Source organism: Chinchilla lanigera, unplaced genomic scaffold (assembly GCF_000276665.1).
Source record: "Chinchilla lanigera isolate Chin_1 unplaced genomic scaffold, ChiLan1.0 scaffold00080, whole genome shotgun sequence".
NCBI lineage: Eukaryota > Metazoa > Chordata > Mammalia > Rodentia > Chinchillidae > Chinchilla > Chinchilla lanigera.
Genome location: NW_004955481.1, coordinates 9,038,741 through 9,057,040, shown reverse-complemented (window position 1 = coordinate 9,057,040; position 18,300 = coordinate 9,038,741).

The following is an 18,300-nucleotide window of genomic DNA, read 5'->3' as shown; positions in this document are numbered from 1 at the left end:
TTGCTGCAGTGTATAATTGTATATTTAATTTTTAAAGGAACTGCAATACCATTTTATATTCCCCTCAACAGTGTACAAGGGCTCCATGCTTTTTATATCCTTGCCAACACTTGGTATTTCTTATCTTTTTCATAGTAACCATCTTAATAGATGTGAAGTAGTATCTTATCATAATTTTGGTTTTTATTTTTTTATTTATTAGTGATGTTGAGCATCTTTTAATGTGGCTATTTCCTGTTTATGTGTATTTGGGAAAATGTTTATTGAACACTCTTGCCCATTTTGAATCAGATTATTTACTTTTGTTGGTGAATTTTAGAGTCTTTTATTCTGAATATCAATTCCTTATTAGGTATATAATTTGCAAATATATTCTCCCAATCTATATGTTGCCTTTTTACTTTGCCGGTAGTGTCCTTTGATGTGTAATTTAAAGAATTATTATGAAGTCTAATTTGTCCATTTTTTTCATCACTTGTGCCTTTGGTGCTAAGAAATCATTGCCAAATCCAGTGTCATGAAGCTTTTGTCCTATGTTGTCTTCCAAGAATTTTGTAATTTTAACTTTTAAATTTTGGTATTTGGTCTGTTTTTATTTAATTTTTATGTATGGTGTTATGTAAGAGACTAAGTTTATTCTTTTACATATGAATATTTTTTAGTATTCACAGCACCATTTATTGAAAAGACAGCTGAATACTTTGAATATTCTTGCTGCCTTTGTGAAAAATCATTTGACCATATATGTGAGGGTTTATTTCTGGGATTTCAGTTCTATTTCATTGGTCTATATGTCTATCTTTGTGCCAGTATCACACTGTTTTATTTACCATATAATTGTAAGAACGTTTGATGGTTACTACCAAAAAGATTAAAAATACCAAGTGTTGAGAAGTATGAATCCTGTAGCTGTATTATTCCACAAGATTGGACTTTTCTGGGTCCCTTAATATTCTATGTGAACTTTAGAATGGGTTTTCCTATTTTTGCTAAACAGGAATTTGAATATATTGATCGGTTTGGACAGTGTTTACATCTTAGCAAAAACTAAGACCTCAAATCCGTGAACGTAGAATGTGTTTTCATTTATTAATAACTTCCTTCATTCCTTTTAGCAGTGTTTTATAGCATCTACTGTACAACTCTTTTGTCTTCTTCCAAATTCCTATTTTATTTTTTTTTGATGCATTGTAAGTGGATTTATTATTATTTCCTTTGTTGGTGTATAAAAAATCAACTGAAGTGTGTTGACTTTGTATCTTACTCCTTTGCTGAATTCCTTTACTAGTTCTAGTCATTGTTTTGTGTAGAATCCTTAGAGTTATCTACACCCAAGATCATATCATCTGTGGCCAGAGATAATTTTACTTCTCTATCTATTTGGATGAATTTAAGTTTGGAATTGTTCCCTTTGCTTCTATATTCTGGAACAAACTATAGAAATTGATATCATTTGGGACTTAGGTATTTAGTGCAACTCACTAGTGAAACCAGCTGAGCAGTACTAGTACTTTTCTTTTGGGAAGATTATTAATTATTTATGCTATTTTTAAATAACTATGGACATATCTGGACAATCTGTTTTTCCTTGTATAAGTTTTGGTGAGGTGTGTCTTTCAAAGAATACGTCTATTTTTTCTAAGTTAATAAATTTGTGGGTGTATAGTTTTTCATAATATTTTTCTGTTATTCCTTAAGGGTCATGACATTAGTAACAATGGTCCCCCTTAAATTTCTGATATTAGTAATTTGTGCCTTCTCTATTTTTTTTTCTTGGTTTTTCTAGTTAGGTATTTATCTTTTGTTCTTGTCAAAGAACCTCCAACTTTGGTTTCACTGATCTTCTCTATTGGTTTCTTCTTTTCTGCTCCAATTATTCTTTCTTTGCCTGCATGGATTTATATTGTTTTTCTTTTTCTAATTTTGTAGGGTGGTTTGTTAGATTGCTAATTTTAAATCTTTATTATTTTCTGATATTTACATCAATATTATAAGTTGCTTTGTAAGCACTGGTTTTGTGGCACCCAAATTTTGGTAATCTATATTTTAATTTAAATTTTATCTAGTTCAAGCTATTTTAAAATTTCTCTCGAGACTTCATTTCTAACTCATGTTATTTAGAAGTATGTATTTAATGTCCAAGTATCTGGGGATTTTCCAGCTATCTTTCATTAATTCATTTCTAGTTTAATTCCACTGGGGTCTGAAAGCATACTTTGTGTGATTTCTATTTTGAAAAATTTGTTTGTAACAAAACATGTGGTTCATCTTGGTGAGTGTTACATTGTAATTTAAGAAGAATGTGTACTACATTTTAATTGGATAAAACAGTCCATGAAAGTCAACTAGCTCCATCATTAGATTGATGATACTGTTCAATTCATCTATATTCTTACTTATTTTCCTGATGGATCTGTCAATTAGGGATAGAGATGCGTTGAAGTCTTAAACTATAATATAGATTGGATATCTATAATTATTTTTTAAAAATTCTTACCTGTTGTCTTGGTTACTTTTCTGTTGTTGCTGAGACAAAATACCTGATGCCCAGGATTAAGGAAGGAAAGATTTAGTTCAGAGTTTGTGGAGGTTTCAGTCTATACTCAGCTGGCTTCAAGGCAGAGTGGCACATGGCAGAAGGCAACAGTTCCTGGCGTTGGAAAACAGCAAAAACAACAAGAGCAAAAAGAGAGGATCAGCAGAAAGCATGCCTCTTTTCTTGCCTTATATTGTATGCAAGCTACGCATCCCAGGGTAGGTATAATATTCACACCCATAATTCCAGCATTGGACAATGAATCAATCATAAACTCTAGAAGCCTGCCCCATGACTGCATGAGGCTTTGTAGGGACATCTAGACACAAACCATAACACCTGTTAATGCTTGAAGTATTTTTTCAAGTTCTTTCTCTTTTCTCTTCTGTTATTCCTATCTTCACATGTTACATATTTAGATGTGTCCTGTGTCATTCTTGAACATTCTGCTACATCTTTTCTCCATTTTATTTCCCCTTTTGTTTCAACTTGAGAAGCTTCTACTGATGTATCTTCAAGTTGACTGATTCTATGCTATGCTCTCTCTGCTAGTTGAGCCCATAAAAGACATTATTTGTTTCTGTTACAGTGATTTTGATCTCTTGTATTTCCTTGTGGTTCTTCATTAGAGTTTCAATTTCTGTGCTTCTACTGCCCATCTGTACTTACACTTGGACCATTTTTTCCTATTAGAGTTGTTACAGTGTTAATTATAGTTATTTTAGGTTTTTGGTCTAATAAGCTCAAAATCTTTGTTATATCATAATCAAGTTCTGTTGCTTGACTATTCACGGTACAACTTGCTTTTTAATGTTTTCTGAAAGCTAGGCATATTATACATTGGTAACAAGAATTCAGGAAAATAGGTCTTTAGTATCAGGGTTTATTTGACTAAAAGGCTGGTTTTCTCTACAAACTTTGTAAGTAGAATCTGGGCATTGCAGTTTTCTAGCTGTAACCCTCTGTGCTCCTTTTAGCTGTAATACAAGATCCTTGTTAATGTGATGGCAGGACACTGGGGGAAGAAAAGGTTTCTACTATCCTATGTTGAAGTCTCAGTCTTTTTGTGAACCTTTGTCTCTTGGTTGTGAACTTCATAGTTGCATTTCAACTTCCTTTCCACTACTAAAAAGCCTAGAGGGGGAGGCCGGACGCCAGGGAATCTGAGTTTGAACTTCCCTTTCCCCATATAGGTTAGGTTTTGGTAAAGGAGTTTTCCTTTGGGAAAGGTAGAAAATAAGAAGCTTTGAGCATTGGCTGCGTTTCCTCTGAAAATGGCTGCCTTTCCTCTGAATTTGTTTCAGAGTGGTACCTCTTCCCTTTTCCCTTCTCAAAACGCAAAACAGTTTCCTGATAGTCTTTGATCTTTACTGTGAGAACTGGTGGAGTTCCTTGAAGCAAAATATACTCAGATATGGGTTTTTCCTAAGATTGGGCTGCCCAGAGGGTTTTAGCTCTCCGGCAAACCCATTTTCCGGACCCAGTAGTTTGCTAATTACAGTGTAAGGTTTGCTGACAGTTCTGGGCTTCATTGGCTTCTGTTTCTGGTAAGCTCTGATGCGCAGTACTTCTCTCTCCAGTTTGGGGACATTAGTTTGCCTTATGACTTCGATTCTCTGATACATCTAAAAAGAGTTGCTGAGTCTCATCGTGTTCAGCATATTTTTCTTTTGAGGGCAGGACTAACGACTTCCACCCTCTTTCCAAGTCACAGTAAGGAAACAGAAGTGATTGGGCATCTCTTTATACGCTTACTCACCATTTCTACATATTCATTGATGAGGTGTCTTTTCAGATTTTTTTACCCATTTAAAAATTTGGTGGTTTTTTTACTACTGAGTTTAAGTGTTTTTGTATGTTTTGGATACAACTCCTTTATCAAAAAAGTGTACTGTAAATATTTTCTCCTCAACTGTGGCTTGTGCTTTCAAAAGTGTTTTCTTCATACAGCAGAAATTTTGATTTTGATAAAATCAACCTATCAATTTTTCCTGTCGTGGATCATATTTTTTGCATTGTATCTAAAATCTCATCACTAATCTAAGGTCTTATCCTGCCTTTCCAATGAACATGTCTAGACTTCTCATAATTCATTAACATTCTTCAATAATCTTAAACTTTAAAGGCTCCACAGATGTCTATATATATGAGTGCACTATAATTTATTTAAGCATTTTGTACAGTTGGCAATTACATAATTTTAATTTTTTACAGTTATAAACAATACTTGTGAAAAAGCTGATGAAACATTATTAATGTCTTCATATAATTCCATAGTTAAGATATTAATAAATCAAAATCTGTAGACATCATTAAGCTTCTTACTTGAATTATTACACTGCTGGAAAATTTACACATTCCCGGAAATGTGAATCCATTTGTCTTAAAAACATCTGAATAATTGCTAATAAGAAGACATTTATCTTGTTAAAGAACAAAACTAACCTATGGTAATAGAGGGCAGAATAGTTTCCTTTGTGGGTACTGATTTCCCGAGGGGACTTTTGTAGGAGGCAGGAACATTCTATATTTTGATCAGAGTTGTGGTTAAATAACTTTTTAATATAAAATTCCTGGACTTGCATACTTAAAATATCTACATCTTATTGCATATAAATGGTACTTCAACATAAAGTAACAAAAAAGCACAATATCATTTTGGTTATATTTCATTTGCTTTTAAAATGTGTATGGTTATTGCGTTATTTTTTCTTGTGATTGATATGTTCCTATTCTTTAATTGTGTGACTTTTAATTTTATTGAATCAGAAGAGATGCCTAAACATGTCCCTCATCTATTTCTCATTTAAAAATTTAATATTAAAGAATCTGCTGTATGTGGAATGCAGGAGTGTCACCAGGATTTCCTCTATCCATGAAGGAATTTGAGCACTCTAGGATGTGTGCTTTTAGGTCTCTTGGGAGATGATCCTCTGCTAGGGGTGTCCTGTAGTGCTGACCTCTGTGGGGGGCTATGTTGGCTTAGAGATCAGATTTCTCTGCATTTTTCATTCAGAAATAAAATCACTACTTTACATAATACCATCAGGACCCATTAATTTCTCCCCTGCCCTGATTTTATGTGCAAAGTGCATTCATAAACAGACAATAGAAATAGCTGCAAAATCCATAGCTACTGGGAAACAAAAATGGGTAGTAAAAGTAAAAAGGAAATCAAGTGTTAAGCAACTTAGAACTAGTCATGACTTAGTCAACAACTATGGGTAGTAACATTAGCCAATGTGACCATGGTGAGTGTTCTTGACACTGATATAAAATAGGGGAATTTAACAAATGCAGTGTTGGCAAGTTTTCAATTACATATCAGCCCTCTAGACTGGTGGTAGATAACCAGCAATTTTTGTTGAAAAAGCAAACAAAACAGGAAGATCTTCCTTGATCTGTTGAATATGATGCTGTGATTGACTAGTTAGATTTGCCATGGGCATAGCTACCTGTGTAATACAGTTACTATGCCTGGATTAAGTGATAATTAAGCTCATCTCTGAATTAACTCATATATGATTATCTGCAAAGGATCAAATCAGAAAGCTGAGTGGTGGAAGCACTACAAAACAGCAGGAAAAGCATCTCTGTTTTTGTTGTTGTTGTCGGTCCTAGGAGAGATAGAACAGGTGGTGGTAACTGTCTGAATTTGGGTACTGGAGAAAACTAGTTAATATCTGCCTTGGAAAAGGCACAAGTTATTTAATTTCTTCATATCATGTATAAAGTCCTGATTTTCATAATGGCTGTACTAATTTACATTCCCACCAGCAGTGTAGAAGGGTCTTTCCTATCCCTGCCAGCATTTATTATTCATTGTATTTTTGATAGCCATTCTAACTGGGGTAATACGGAATCTCAGTGAAGTTTTGATTCATATTTCTATAATGGCTAAAGATGTCAGAATTTTTTGTATATTCCTTGGACATTTGCATGTCTTCTTTTGAGAAGTAGATTTTCAATTCTTTTGTTCATGCATCAACGGGCTTATTTGATTTTTTTGTTTTATTTTTTGAGCACTTTGTATATTCCAGATGTTAACCCTCTGTCAGAAGAGTATCTGGTACAGATTTTTCTGAAGGCTACCCCTGCATTATGTCCCTTCCCTGTTGTGCAGAAACTTTTAAATTGATGCTGTGCCCTTTATTGAATCTATTATTTCTTGTACTTTTTGAGTCCTGATACCTCTGCCTGTGCCTGTGGCTTCCAGTGAACAACTATGTTTCTTCCAGCAACTCCAAAGTTTCATATTTTATACCTAGGTCTTTGATCCATTTGGAATTGATTTTTTATATACAGTAAGAGATAGCCATCCATCTTTTAATCATCTACAAGTGGATATCTAGTTTTCCTAGCACAGTTTGTTAAAGAGACTCTCTTGTCTCCAGGGTACATTTTTTGTTCCTTTGTCAAGGGTCAAATGGTTGTGGTTGTGTGGATTTTTTGTCCTTTTATTCTATGTCATTGGCTTGCATGTATATTTTTGTGCCAGTATCATGCTGTTCTTGTCACTATGACTCTGTAGTATAATTTAAAATTGTGTATTGTGATGCTTCCAGCTTTGTTCTTGTTGCTTAAGATTGCTTTGGCTATTCTGGGTCTTTTGGGTTTCCATATAAATTTTAGCATTTTTTTTTTTTTAGTCCTGAGAAGAATAGCATTAGCGCTTTAATGGAGATTGCACCAAATCTGTAGATTGCTTTTGGCTGTATGGATATTTAACAATATTAATTCTGCCAACCCGTAAACATAGGAAGCCTTTCCATCTACTAGTATCTTCTTCAGTATCTTTCTGTAGTGTGCTGAATTTTGCATTGTGGAGGTGTTTGACCTCCTAGGTTAGATTGATCTATAAGTATTTTATTTTTTTAAGCTGTTGTGAATTGAATTGTTTTCCCGATTTGTTTCTCAGCCAGTGCATTGTTGGTCATAGAAAAGCTACTCATTTTTAAAGTTGATTTTATATCCTTTTACTTTGCTGAATTTATTCATACAAAGATGCAAATATCTTTAATAAAATATTTGCAAACCAAGTTCAGTAACACATTAAAAAGATCAACACCATGATCAAATTTGTTTCATCCCAAGGATGCAAAGATGGTTCAACATATGCAAATCCACCAATGCAACACACTGCAATCCACCAATGCACAAATAGATTCAAGGATAAAACTTACATAATTATTTCAATTGATGCAGAAAAAAAACTTGGACAAAATTCAACAGCCCTTTTTGATAAAATCCCTGAGGAAATTGGATATTGCAGGACCATACCAACATATAATAAAAGATGTTTACAGTAAACCTACAGCCAGCATCATTCTAAATGGGAAAAACTGAAAGCATTTTCTCCAAAATCAAGAACAAGACAAGGATGTCCACTCCCAGTCTTCTTCTTTAATACAGTAGTTGAAATTTTAGCCAGAACAATTAGAGAAGAGAAAGAAACCAGAGATACTCAAATAGAAAAGAAAGACACAAAATTACCCTTAGGCTTACTATCCTCAGACCCTAAAGACTCCATACCAAGGCTTTTCAAGGTTGCCAGCTTTTCAAGATGATAAACAAATTCAGCAAACCAGTGGGATATAAAAGCAACATTAAACGTTAATAGGTTCTCTATGACCCAATACTTAATTAGCTGGGAAAGAAATCAGAAAAATAATTCAATTCACAGTGGCATAAAAGAACCCCTAAGATCAACCTAATCTAGGAGGGAAAAAGCCCTAAAATGAAAATTACAGAACTCTGAAGCAAGAAAGTGAAGAAAATTGTAGAAGATGAACCGATCTCCCATATTCATGTATTGACAGGATGTTTTTCTTTTATTCTTTTTAAAATTGGTGATTCTGATTAATGGGTTTTATTTTGGCAGATTCATATATGCACATAACCTATTTTCATTATTGTCACCTCTACCTCCTCCTTGCTCATATGCTCCTTGCTAGTTTCACATTTTAAGGGAGTTTCAGTACATATAGCACACTTTAATCATATCTATCCCCTCAGTGCCTGCCTTTGTATTCTCTGCCTTATTCCCTTCCTCTTGTCAAATAACAGTTTCCTTTTGTTTTTCTTGTCATTTTTTATGAATTCTACACTGTAGGGAGAACATGGAATATTTGTCGTTCTGAGTCTGGCTTCTTTTGCTCAACATGATTATCTCAAGATCCATCCATTTTCCTGCAAATGACAAAATTTCATTTTTCTTTATGGCTGAATAATACACCATTGTATAGATATACCACGTTTTCTTTATCCATTCCTCTGTTGATGGGAACCTAGGCTGGCTCCATATCTTGGCTACTGTTAAACTGTGCTGCAAGGACAAAGACATCTGTAGATTCAATGCAATCTCCCTCAAAATTCCAGTGACACTCTTCATAGAATCAGGGGTAACAGTCCTAAAAGTTTTATGGAAACCCAAAAGACTCAGAATAGCCAAAGCAATCCTAAGCAACAAGAACAAGTTTAGAGGCATCACAATACCCAATTTCAAATTATCTTATAAAGCTATAATAATGCTAGCACAATACTGGCATAGAGATAGACACATAGACCAGTGAAACCGCATATAGGATGCACAAAAATATCCCAAGCAACTACAGCGGTCTAACTCTTGACAAAGGAGCCAAAAATAGACATTGGTGTAAAAGACAGATTCTTTAATAAGTGGTGCTGGGAAAATTGTATATACATTTGTAGATTGAAACTACAGCCTTATCTCTCATACTATACAAAATCAATTCAAGATAGATCAAAGACCTAGATATAAAAACTGGAATTTTGAGACTGCTAGAAGAAACCATAGGAGAAATACTTGAAGCCATAGGCACAGGCACAGACATCCTAAACAGGACTCGAATAGCACAGGAAATAATAGCAAGGATCAACCAATGGGACTATTTAATCTTCTTGTGTGGAAATGGTGTTTCGGTGAACATTAAATTTTCTGACACCCAAAACTTGCTTTGAAAATGAGTAGTACATAGTGAGGCATCAATAAACTAGCTGCAATCAATAGTCAAATAAGATACAAGTAGAGTCTACAGGAGAAGTGAATGCAGATATGTGGGATGGCTGGGCCTCAGGGAATGCCTGTGCTGTAGACACACAAACAAAAACGTCTCTCAGAAACAGGGAAAAGGGAGATCCTCGGATCCTGCCGTAAACCAGAAGAGTAGAATCTTTTGGAGCCTCAGACAGAATGGGGGTCTGACCCCAGAATGAGGATCAAGATCCCAGGGGCACAAGGATCCCAGTTTACAGGGAGTTTGGAGGTGGCATTTGGCAAGACATTTCGCTTATGCAATTTCTCTCTTTATTTTAAAACTGAATTCAAGGAATTTAATTAGCTAAAGTGAAACTTTATGCCGTGTAATTCAACAGCTGTCCAAACATGTGCCTGTGTTGTTTGGGGAAGTGGTCATTTTGCTTGTTTTCATTTCTTCTGGCAGCTTTCCAGTAAGAATTTTTTAAAAACACTTCTGAAAACTTGCCTATAGCTCAGTGGTCAGGAAAGGGAGTCCTTGATCAGGAAAAGAAAACTCTGTGTGAATGGAGTGCAGGAAATAGAAACTGATCTGGATTCTTACCTGGTTCTCAAGAATGTGATGAAATGGAAATGTTTGCTGATGAATTAAGGTTTCTGCTTTCATTTTTCAGCTCTGTTCTAAGGCGACTTAAAAGTCACAGGATTACAGAAGGAGTTGAAAGAGGCATTTGCATTTAATTGGTTCATACTTTTGCCCTTACAACTAAAAGAAATAATTACAGAGGTAAAATGATTCGTTATTGCATATACAGCTGCTCCATGAGAAGCTTGTACTGGCGATTGGTCATGTCAGAATAAAACCTATTATGCAGTTCTGGCTAGAAAGAAAGAACAACTCTGAAAAGTGCACTGAAGTGCCTAGTAACCTCTAAGACAAGGTAATGCAGTGGTCCCCAGGATGCCTGCAGTATGAGGATGCTCTGGGCAGTTAGTGAAAATATGAAAGGGATGCCTTTATCCAGCCCAAAATATACAGCAAGGATCTTTAGAGATGATACCTTAAGTTTTTCTTGTAAATTGCTTGAAATGGCAAGATGGCTTTTAACCAAGGCCATTCTGGGATCCATTAATCTACATCAAATGCCTCATTTTCAGATAAGCTGAGGCATAAGATGGGGAAAAAATTCTACCAAAGTCACTTTGATGATTTCGTAAAACACCAAAGCCAGAACTCAGAGGCAGTCACCATGTATAATTATGCACTGGGCCTCTTGTTTGGTCTCTAGTAAAGTCTTCATTTTTGTGGAGGTCCTGAATCTTCACTTTTGTGTCTATCAGTTCATGTCATAGGACCAAGCAATTCATTGTCCTGTTGGAGTATGTGACTTCAAGGATGATGGCTTGATATATCTTTAAAAGGGAACAGGGAGAGATTCTATCTGAATCCGGGAACAGGTAGCTTACCCCATGTGGTCTTAGTATCACTAGTCTCCATTCAGTGCCTACTTTTGTACAACAGGGGGAGCCTTGTGAGATCAATAAATTATACGGTGATGTTTATTCTTATTTTTGATAACTCTATGGAATCAATTGGAATTTTTGGCACACTACTAAATGGTGTTTTGGGGTAAGGGTTGGTTATAAGGAGAGGCAGGCAGGATTATTTTGAGTCCCCTGGCATGCTCTGATGGCTATTTGGGGGCTATTTATCATTATTTTGCCTTCTTGGCTTGATAGTATAGATTCTGGGCACTGCCTCACCTTGGTCTATCCTTGCTGGTGACCACCAAGCTGACATTATCTGAGACATGTGGCTTGAAGAACCAGAGGTGAAATGGAAGTTTGTCTGTTGAATCACCGTATCTCATGAATGCACATATTATTATTGTAACTTTATTGATGGAGTAGTTAAGGAAGAAGGCAAAGGTCTGATGTGTCCTGGATGTCATGTAGCAGAGCAACCATGTTGCTCGCTGTCCAGGCCAGGCTAAGCCCAGTGCCTCTTCTGTGAACTGCGGTGCATGGAACAGTGTGGTGTGTCATGGCACAGCATTCTGTAGGGCACCTCTGGTCCAGATTTTAGAGTCTCCTCACCAGTGACAGAGTAGGGGCTCGGTTCTTCTGTCCCCTCAGTTGGATGACTAGAACGTGTAGCATTGGGAACATCCCTGGTTAATCTGGCAGGAGAAGGCACACAGAAATTCTTGTCCTAGTTCTAAAAACCCTCTGCCTGGAATGTCAATTCCTACACTGCATTGACCACAGTGATCATTTGGCTCTTGTTTTTCTCTGAGATGGTGTGGAACATGAACTAAAGATATCGTCAGCCATCTCCAGTCACCACCACATGTCATATGTTCTCCATGTTGGTCAGCTAAGCATTGCAAAGAAGTGATGTGATATCCCTAAATGAAACAGTTCCAAGGTCTTCACACTCCTTTAAAAAAATCTCAATTTTAATTTAAAGCATAGTGGTGGAGCTAAATGGCTTTCTAATATTTAATGGTCACCAAAGTTTTCTGAATGAAACATATTTTATTATTACTGTCAAAAAAGGAGAAAGCCCTACACACTTGCAAGTGACGCTTATCTAAATAAGAGAGAACACTATGAATGAAGCTATTCATATCAGTAGTGAGGTGGGGAATTACTGTAAAGCCCTCAATGGACACTGCTGGTAATTGGTAGTTAGGATGACATTTTCATTTTATTCTTTATTAATGTTACAATTAAGTTTATGTAGATAACAGCTTGTGGATTAAGTAAGCCTTGTGAGGGAGTCATTGTGTTACTAAAAGTTCTATGTTAGATATAAAACAGTTACTGTTTTGTTTACATAAGTTTTTTAAAAAAACTGTAACAAGTATAATCATTTACTTGACTTAAAGCATGTACTATAGTCCATAATATTCTAAACCAAACATTTTATTACCTTTGTATAAAAAATAACAGTTAAAATTATTGTACATTTTTAAAAATAAGAAGGCAGTATGTTAGGCCAGTTGTAGAATCTTCAGATCAGTATAATGGACAGCAATGTTACTGCTTTGTACAGCCTGAACTAGTTAGGAAAGCATGCCCCTGCAGAAACCTGCAAGCACTGGTGTGTTCTCCCATGTGACTTGCCACACCAGTTCAAGGGCCATGCCCACAAGAAGGTTTTTAAATAAGACATTGCTATAATGACCGACAGTTCCTAATAACTCAACTTCAGCTTTGTGGTTTTTATTTTGGTTTTTACTTTTCCCTTTCCAATTGCTGAGATTTCTTGAATGGTACATAATCAGAGGCAAGGCAGGATTCTTTTGCTGACCCATGGCAGCTGTGGTCCATGAGAAAGCTGTGCCTCAGCAGGCATCTGCCCTCACAGGTCAAGAGGTGGCTACTCATTTACTGGTGGAAGACACTAAACTTCCATCACTTATCTGAAGCATGTTGAGGGCTTGCCATATGTCTAGGAATAGCTTCTGAAATGTTTCTGAGGCCCTGACTCAAAATGAGACCGTTGAAAGACTTTTAATAACTCCTAAATGATTGTATGATCCCTGTAGCACACATAAAAGACACACAGAAATGCCTTAAGTAAGAAGGACAGAATTTGTCTGTGTTTAGGGTAACCAACTTATCTTTGTTGGCCTGGACACTTTTGGTTTTAGCATGGCAAATCCAGAATGTGGAAAATCCTTCCAGCTTGGGCAAACCATGACACTGTGTTTTAAACACAAGATTGAACCAGAGTGATGTTTGTATGCTTTCTTCTCTCTCTATCTCAGTCTGTCTGTGTATATCATAATGCATATGTCATTGTATTTGCAGCATTTTTGCACTTAATATTGCTCAATACTCTCTTGAGTCATTCAATATTTTTAATTGCTTAAATTTTAAAGGTTTCCTATTGGTTTATTATACAATATACCATGCCACCATAGTTGAGCATATATATTATTTCTGTTTCCACTTGAAAAACAATTTTAATTAACATTATGATGAAAAGCCAAGTTTAAAAACCTTCACCATATCTTTATTTTTGTAACTCTGAAATTAATACATCACAATGTATAAAAGATAAAGTTTTAATACATGTCACCATGCTGCATTTTAGAAAGTTTTACCCTGAATAATGTTTACTTGTGGTGGGCATTCTGAATGTCCATTTCCTACTCCCTTGGATCTGTGAGTCTGTCATCCTTCATAGCCAGAGGGTCTTTGCATTGTCCCTAGCATCCAGACCTTGAGATAAGCAGTGTCCTAGATTAGCCAGGTGGGTCCCGTCTGATCACACAAGTCCTGAAAAGTGGAGACTTGATTCTACTGCACCAGAAAGAGGAGCTGGAGGGATAAGAGTTTCAAAGTGTGAGAGAGACTTGGCCTGCTGTTGTTGGCTTTAAGAATGGAAGAAGGACTGATGAGTCGGGGAATACAGAGGCTTCTAGAAGCCAGGAAATGTTGTCGGCTGACAGTCATCAAGAAAATGAATATCTCCCTCTAATAACCTAAAGAATAGAACTTTACCCATACTAGGAAGGGCCAGGAAAATTAACCTTCCTATTCTGGAAAAGAGCACAGCATTGTCATCACTTTGAATATAGTCTGGTAAGACTCATGTCTAACTCTGACCTTTAGAACTGTAAAATGATATGTTCATGTTGTTTGAGCCACTAATTTTGTGATATAGGTCAAACATTCCCGATCTACAAATCTGAAATGGTCCAAAACCTCAAACTTTTTACATGATATGTGGATGATCCAAAGTTTGGAATTTTGGAGCATTTTGGGCTTTAGATTTTTAGATTAAGAATTTTACTGGCAAAGTATATGCAATTATTAAAAATGTGACAAACTGAAGTCTAATATACTTCTGGCCCTAAGGAATTTAGATAGGGTTACTCACCTTGTAATTTATCATGATGCAATAGAAAATGAATGCATTATTATTTTAAAATGTATGACACTTTGTTAATAAAAGTATTATTTTGTGCATAGGCACAACTTATCTGTAATGGTAGAATTGAGACTCAGATTCCCTTTTCGGGGTATTAACTGATGTGAGGCATGAGGGAGACTTTGGGAGGCTTAGAAATGTTCTACAGATGTTGACCTAGGTGGTTAATGGGAATGTTCTTATGCAATATTGATTTAATTTCATCAAACTTTATTGCAGGTAAGTACTACCTCAATTAAAAAGTATATTGTAAAAGCCATTCCAGTATCGGCTTAAATTTTATTTTTATTTACTGGTTGGTATTTTTAAGTGCATGTTTTAATCTTGTAAATTTTGTTGTAGTCTTCTTAGATCAGGAGTTCAATTATTTTTATTTATTTATAAAGACTTTAGAACTTGTCTTTCTTGCTTAGTCCAGCTTTTTGTTCACACTGTGTCATTTTTTGACAATACAGCAGTGACAGAACTTGAAACTTATCCCTGACCTCAGGATTTCCTCCAGCAAGAAGAAGCTTAAACCCTTTCAAAAAAGCTTTTGGGACAGTCCCCTACCCATTACATCACGTAACACTGACTCACACAATTAAGTTTGATTTGGGAAGTAAGTCTATAAAAACCTCCGATGTATATTCAAGGCCAGGGTCCCACAGAATAAGCCCAGGATATTTCTGTTCTCCAGTGATATGCCTTGATATAAAGATATTTTTGGAGGCCAGAAACAGAAGTAGTACTGAAATTCATTTATGAATTAGTAAGAAGGGAGGGAATTTATGGCAAGCAGACAGGCAAAATTCCTCTTTGCCTTCTAAGTTGGCATGTGGCCTGAGTAGATACTCTTAGGTCCACTTGCTTCGTATGTAACATTCAGGGATACACACGATCAGGGATGAAAAACAGCCTTCAACCCAGTGATCAAGTCATGAACTTTGTAAGAAAAGGCTATGAAGCCTTTCATGATCTACAAGAAATAATGATATGATTTTTTACTGATATCCTCATGGGCCCAGGATTAGAGATGAATAAAGCTCTATGACATGTTGGCTGTCTCTGAGCCAGGAAATATTTGTGCTCCCTCTATTTCATTCTCCCATGATTGATTATTTTCTTATGTATTTATTTAATCTGAGACCTGGATGTTTAGGGCAAAGAAAACAGAAAAAGAGGGCAAAGAAGAGCTCTTTGCAGCTTAGCCCTAGGAAAGGCAAAAGAGTTACTAAGATTATGAACTCTGGAGCAGGCTGCCAGCATCTGGGTGTCTGGATGCTTTGGATGTTTATTTTGAAGCTCTAACCCTCAGTTTTCCTATCTGCAAAATGGGTGTGAGTTAAATGAGTTGATACAAGAAAAGGACATTCCATAGTGAGTTGTTAGTATGTAGTAAATATTTAAAGGGTTAGCTATTATGGATTGATAATGAGAGGAATGTAGTGACCAAAGGATGCTAGGATGAGACCCAAGATGTGACCCACCAAACAGAAGAATTCCCTTAATTGCCTTCATGTTTCCTGAAGAAGACGTGTAGTAGACATAGGTCTTCAGGAATGCCTGTGCTCTAATTAAGGGAATAAGAAGGTCTTCCGGAAACATGGAATCGTGAAGTCCCAGCATCCTCACACCAAGTGATGAAGGATGTTCTGGGTCCTAGAAGAACCAGGAGAAAGATTGTGGGTATGAGACCCACCATGCCTAGTCTACGCAGAAAGTTCAGAGATTGAAGTTATCAAGTCCCTTTAACTTTGTAATTTCCCTTCCTTTGGTTTTGATTTTAATCTGGACTTGAGGAACCTTAATGTGCAAAGCTATAATGAAACTTAAGATTGCTCAAGTGTTGCAACTGTTGTGGTCAGTCACTTCCCTGGGGAAGTAGTCATTCTGCCTTCTCTCTCTTCCTTAGTAATGGCTTCTTAGTTACCAGTTATCTAAAGCAGATCGGACAACTTGCTTGTAGTTTAGGAGCTGGTGAATAATGAGTTTGTTGTCTAAAGCATGAGTTAATGGTGGACAGAAATAAATTAGCATTGGAAAAGAAATGAGTTTTCTGCTGTAGAATCTGGATTCTCTCTGGTCAGTGATTCCAAAGAAATGTGTCAAGGTCAGGTAGAAGAATGCCTTGGGAATCACTAGTTCTGGTGAACTTTTTCACTTTTGTCCCAGATATGCTCAAAGATCACACAATTAGTATACAAGGAACAGTGGAAAAAGACACACAGCTGGTCCACAGTGAGACAACTGGAAAATGAGCAGTTGCAAAGGTAGGTCTTGAGTATGTCTTTACAAAGACCACCTGCAAGTTCAATACTATAGAGGGCAGATCCCAAACATGAGAGTACAAAGGAGCATCAGAGAGCACCCACTGCTGCAGTCTCAGACTGGGCTACACTTTAGGATACCTGAGGAAACTGGTTAAAACCCCGATGGGGCACTTTCCCACAGCCCAACTCTCTGACTCAGAATCTCGTGATAAGCTGGAAATCTTTGCTTTCAGAAGTAGTCCTGGTTATTTTGGTTCATAGCTAATTTGGAAGCTGTCAGGCTATGCAAAAGTATATTATTGTATAGGTGAGCTGAGTTATGTGGAAGAAAAATAGTTTGCTCGTGCTTACCTAACTGTGTAATATAGAGGCACAGCCTGAAGGAAAATTTGAGGTTGGTATGCTCAGTGATGTGTAACTCATCATATTTGGTTTCTGATCCCTGCTGGGAACTTTCCTCCATCACAGGTGATGCCAACACCTCTAATGCTTTGAGTTGGAAGGTCTGTGCTAAGGAATTGCAGACACATAGGCCAAGGACTTTTGCAAAATAAAGAGATCAACATTACAAAGAGAGCGCAGGGAAGTTCTACCTGAAGCTGGGCTTCACCACTCACTGCCCACCACAATTCCCCACCTCTTCCCAAGACTTTTCTAGTGCCAGACGTTCTTCAGAGTCATTGTACATTGTGACACATTAGTCATTTTTATTCTGACTTTACTGTGTGCTCTTACACTTGCCTGGAGTTTTAGGGCTGTGTTTTGATTGGTGTTTAGAGATATAAACTTGGTGGCAGACGGAAAAAACTATTGGATAGAGTACTAGGATGAATAAAGTTCTTTGATTTCTAATTGCTCCCAGGACTTTGGCTACATTTTAGAAAACTTTAATTTAAAAAAAAGAATCTCTGTCTTAGACCCCATGACTGAGCTGGGTATGGATTCCTAGTAATCCAGGTCACAGACTGATCTATGAGGCCAGATTTGAAGTACTTTTCCTTCTAACCCTTCCCTAGCCAGTGCACGTTATACTGTCTGCTAAGAGAAACAGCTCCTAGAACTGAGGGAATTTGTAAGCTTAACTGTCAGGTGCTCGCACTTCCTGGTAGCAACCCAACCTCATCCTCATTTATTGAAGAGGAAAACTGAGAAGAACTTGGTATGCTCCAGTGTTCAGAGATCAGTGCCATTTCTGGAACTGGCACCAATGTCTGTTCCTTTGTAGGCAAGGACTCTTCCAATCTCTGTTCTTTTGCATTTACCACCATCTGCAGAAGCTGTGTATCTCTCCGCAAGACTTGCAGGCGTGGGCCCTATTAGCTGGTAATTACTCCTGATAAGAGGTTGGTTGACTTGCTAGTGCATCCCGTTTTGGAGAAAGCATCTAGATGAGCTCACCTACTACAGTGGAATGCCAGATGGCTGTCCAGGAAGAAGGGGCCCTGACTCTGAGTACATGATCCCAAATCTCTTTACTGGGGCTTAGAGGGACAGTGACAGAGGGGAAAATCCTCTGGTACTTAGGGAGCAGCTTCTAGGATCTGGCTCCCTGGCCTTCCCACTCAGCCCT